This window comes from Penaeus japonicus, unplaced genomic scaffold (assembly GCF_977035675.1).
Source record: "Penaeus japonicus unplaced genomic scaffold, GWHDUDI00000001_assembly GWHDUDI00000018, whole genome shotgun sequence".
Lineage (NCBI taxonomy): Eukaryota > Metazoa > Arthropoda > Malacostraca > Decapoda > Penaeidae > Penaeus > Penaeus japonicus.
In genome coordinates, this window is record NW_028234420.1 from 22,259,145 (window position 1) to 22,264,144 (window position 5,000).

The following is a 5,000-nucleotide window of genomic DNA, read 5'->3' on the forward strand; positions in this document are numbered from 1 at the left end:
TCTCTCTCTCTCTCTCTCTCTCTCTCTCTCTCTCTCTCTCTCTCTCTCTCTCTCTCTCTCTCTCTCTCTCTCTCTCTCTCTCCCTTTCTCTCTCTCTCTCTCTCTCACTCTCCTTCTCTCTCTCTCTGCCTCTCTCTCTCCCTCTCTCTCTCTCTCTCTCTCTCTCTCTCTCTCTCTCTCTCTCTCTCTCTCTCTCTCTCTCTCTCTCTCTCTCTCTCTCTCTCTCTCTTCTCTCTCTCTATCTCTCTCTCTCTCTTCTCTCTCTCTCTCTCTCTCTCTCTCTCTCTCTCTCTCTCTCTCTCTCTCTCTCTCTCTCTCTCTCTCTCTCTCTCTCTCTCTCTATATATATATATATATATATATATATATATATATATATATATATATATATCCCTCTCTCTCTCTCTTTCGCTCTCCCCTTCTCTCCTTGCGGATAGGTAAAGTCTCTGCTACAAAGAGAAAACTATTGTTTACACACTCATGTGTGCGTAAACACAAAAACGAACCTTTTCTGCTGTCTATTCCGCTCCCTGAACACACCAGGAAGTTTAGGACGATTCTTCAACACGAGCAGCGAGTTCAGTCAGGGTTGAGAATTTTCATTGTTGATGGCTGCCCCACCTCGGGTGGTATGACATTAAACGTTAATTCAAGGATCATACTTCTTGCCACCAGCTTTCCCTTCCTTCGCAATTACCCTGACTCAAGACAATATACCAAGAAGATGCAGCCATCGACAAAGGCTCTCTTGAGAAACAGCCTGAGGCTCACGGGTCGGGAAGCTCGAGGTAAAGTTTTTCGTTTGGCTTCGACAGTTAAACATACGTCACTCGTGTGGCCAGGATGTGCTGGGAAAAGACAGGTAGATAGGTAGAGGGATAGACAGTTAGGTAGATAAACAGACCAACATATGGTTAAGTAGATAGATGGATAGGTGGATTGATGAGCAGATTTGAAGGGGGAAAAGTTTAGATGGAGAAAGAAATATTATATTAAAGTTAAATTGATAGTTGATTCAAAATATCTGTTGTGGATGACATGTGCTTTGCTTTACGGATAATTCATAAAAAAGACATCAAAAAGGGCCTTCTAAATCACTTTGGTGACTAGAGTTCTGATCTGTCTGTGTATTATCATGTTCTTAAGAGGAATAATTTTTTAATACACCAGAGGCATGATAATCTACACGTCTATTCAACTATTACCCAGCAGCTACTGAACTCTTTGTTTCTCATTAATATATCTGCTCTGATTAGCACATAAATACCAGAAATACTAAATGCCACGCAGTCTTGCAAGCCAATGAAATGCATCAAAGGTATTATAACAAGTGGATGTTAAAAATCCTTAACAGAACGTTATAATCAAACAATACCCATGACGGCATTTCATGCACATGTAAAGACATTTGCCTTGCATCGCACCCCTTCTGCTTGAGACTGAGCTAACAGTTATTTGAAAATAGAATGTTTCTTTCAAGCAGCAACCGATACAGCCACCCTCCTCACCCATCGACCCTATCCCCCCCCCCCCAACCCCTTTGCTTCCCGCCCAACCCTCGGTTCCTCAGCCTCCCTTCAATCCCCAACTTCCCCATCTGCTCCCCCGCCTCCCCCACCCACCCACGAACCCCATACCTCCCCCTTCCAACCCCCGCGAGGTTCAAAGTTCAGACCTCACTTTCCCACGGCGGGGAACGGGTGCGGTGCGCGGGTCGGCGAAAGACTTATGTTACTGTATAATGATAATCAGACAAGTGCTTAAACGATTCTGAATAAGAAAAGTAAAGAGAATAAGAGAATTCATATAGTCCCGACATCACAGAAGATGCTAATTATGTCATTCATCCCCCCCCTCCCCCCCGTCGGCTGTGCTACTTACGCCACATACGTCACGCGCCTAATCACTATAATGAGGCTCAGACAAGTCGAAAATTATGTGCTTGGGCTTTGCGAAAATCAGTCCATCACACTCGGTCTCCTTAATCTTAAACGCATTCGCTGACACTGATTAAAAATAATTTTCCTTCCCTTGCTCTCGCTTTTCGACATGCATTATCACAATGGCTGGATGTTGCGCCCACCAATTTGCGTCGAGCATCGCGTGTAAATCCGGGAGACGCTCAGGCTTACACGCTGATTAAGTGTGCGCTTTTTCTATTTGCAGCGAGGCCGGTCGTCTGGGTGTGTGCGTGTGTGTGTGTGTGTGTGTCTGTGCGTTACTATAATCTTAATAGTTTTCCACTTCCGTCTTCCCCCACCTTCTCAACTCCTCTTAGCCTCCTTCTGCCTCCCTCTTGTTCATCTCCCTCTCTTACCTCCTTCTCTCCCCAACTCCCCAACTCTATACTCCCCCTCTTTCCGCCCTTTCTCCCCCACTACATCGGTTTCCCATTTCTTTCTGTTCCTTTTTTCTCCCTTCTTATGTTTAATCATATCTATTGCTTGCACCTCCATTCATTCATTCATCTCTCTCTCTCTCTCTCTCTCTCTCTCTCTCTCTCTCTCTCTCTGTCCCCCTCTTCCTCTTCCTCTAAATCTCCCTTTCCCTCTCTCTCTCTCTCCCTCTCTCCCTCTCTCTCCCTCTCCCTCTCCCTCTCCCTCTCCCTCTCCCTCTCCCTCTCCCTCTCCCTCTCCCTCTCCCTCTCCCTCTCCCTCTCCCTCTCCCTCTCCCTCTCCCTCTCCCTCTCCCTCTCCCTCTCCCTCTCCCTCTCCCTCTCCCTCTCCCTCCCTCTCCCTCTCCCTCTCATCCTCTCTTCCTCCCCTTTCTCCCTCTCCTCTCTCCCTCCTCCCTCCCCCTCTGTCCCTCCCTCTCCTCCCTCCCTCCCCTCTCCCTCTCCCTCTCTCCCTCTCCCTTTCTCCCTCCGCCTCCCCTTCTCGTCTGTCCCTCCCTTCCCTCCTCCTCTCCCTCTCGTTTGTCCCTTCTTTCCTTCCTTCCCTCCTCCTCTCCCTCTCGTCTGTCCCTCCCTTCCCTCCTTCCCTCCTCCTCTCCCTCTCGTCTGTCCCTCCCTTCCCTCCTCCTCTCCCTCTCGTCTATCCCTCCCTTCCCTCCTTCCCTCCTCCTCCTCTTCGCCTCTGTCCCTCCCTCTCTCTCTTTCCCTCCCTCCTCCTCCCCTTCGCCTCTGTCCCTCCCTCTCCCTTTTTCCCTCCCTCTCTCTCTCCCTCTCGTCTGTCCCTCCCTCTCCCTCTCTCCCTCCTCCTCCCCCTCTCGTCTGTCCCTCCCTTCCCTCCTTCCCTCCTCCTCCCCCTCTCGTCTGTCCCTCCCTTCCCTCCTTCCCTCCTCCTCCCCCTCTCGTCTGTCCCTCCCTCTCCCTCTCTCCCTCCTCCTCCCCCTCTCGTCTGTCCCTCCCTTCCCCCCTCCCCTCCTCCTCCCCTCGCGCACTGTGGCCAGCCTCGGACGCAGCTCCAACACTGCCTATGTCCGTCCCTGCCACCGGTTGAAAGTTTGATGACCAGAAAAACCTATTTACACTGAGACAACTCGAGACTAATTGTATGTCGAGGAGTGACTGAGTGACCGTAATGAATTTAGCTCAAATAAATTGTTTCACTGGGCAATGTGATGTGGGGCAAGGGAAGGCGGTTCACGCGGGGGAAGGGAGAATTGGGGGGCGGAGGAGGTGGGGCAGGAGGAAGAGGAGGAGGTGGGGCAGGAGGAAGAGGAGGAGGTGGGGCAGGAGGAAGAGGAGGAGTAAAAGGATAAGGAGGGGGAAAGGAGGGCGGTGTAGGCGAGGACGGGAGATAGGAGTGGGAGAAGGGAGGAAGTGAGGTAGGCGGAGGAGAAGAGAGAGGAGGAGGAGGAGGAGATGGAAGAGAAGGAAGAAAAAGAAGAAGAGGAGGAGGAGTAGGAGAAGAAGAAGCAGGAGGAGCATAAGAAGTAGAAATATTAGTAAATGATAAGGAGTTTAAAAAAAAGTATAACTAATGGGAAGAGAAGGAGAGAAAATCAATAGAAATTTGGAAGAGTAGGAACAGGAGGAGGAAGGGGGGTGGGGGTGGAGAGGAAGGGGGGGGGGATAATGGTGAGGAGGAGAGGAAATCTAAGCAGGAAGAACAGAAAGTGGAATGAAGAAGAGGAGTAGGATGAAGGCCAGAGGTAAAGAAATAAAGAAGAGGAGGAGGAAGAGGTGAAGAAGAAGGAGGAGGACCAGGCGGGCGAGCGCTGTGTGTGACTAGGTGTTCCCTCTGGTATTGTTCGGTAGCTGTTTCTCGGGGCGGTTTGGCTGAAGGGGGGGGGGGGTAGTAATGCTCACGTAACTGGGTTTCCTCACTTCCTTCGATTTGTTTTTTCTTGTTCGTCTTCTTCCAATCCTACTGCTACTACTATCGCCTTTCCGTCTGTTTCTCTTCGCCTGTTTCTTTTTAGTCGATTTTCCTGTTCTTCATTATCATCATGATTGTCATTCGTGTCATCATTGTATTTTCGTTACATGCATTTTGTATTTTCTCCTTATGACCTTATGATCAATATTTGCTGTTTTTCACGTCGTTTTCATTTTACTGATTTTGAGGACCCTTTGAATATACGAAATTGATTCAATTAGAGTAAATAAATTCAGTTTAATTTCATTGTATGGTATACTCTCGAAGGATAAAAAAGATATTTGAAATTGAATGTGAATACCAACTATGTGTCAAAGCGAAGTATAGGTCAGTGAAATTAATATGGAATTCCTTTTGACGCAATCTGTTGTTTGAATAATGAATATGCCGTTTGGATTGAATATTGTTTCAAATTTGGTTATGAAAACATATCCTTAAGTAGAGAGACGGGATTATGCAAGGAAGAATCTCCTTTTACAATTTCGTTCTTAAGACGCCTATATTATACGGAGGAAAAGGGGCTCCTTAAGATTCCGTTAGTTTTCTGTCATGTGAGTTTACCGGTGTGTGTGTGTGTGTGTGTGTGTGTGTGTGTGTGTGTGTGTGTGTGTGTGTGTGTGTGTGTGTGTGTGTGTGTGTGTGTGTGTGTGTGTGTGTGTGTGTGTGTGTGTGTGTGTG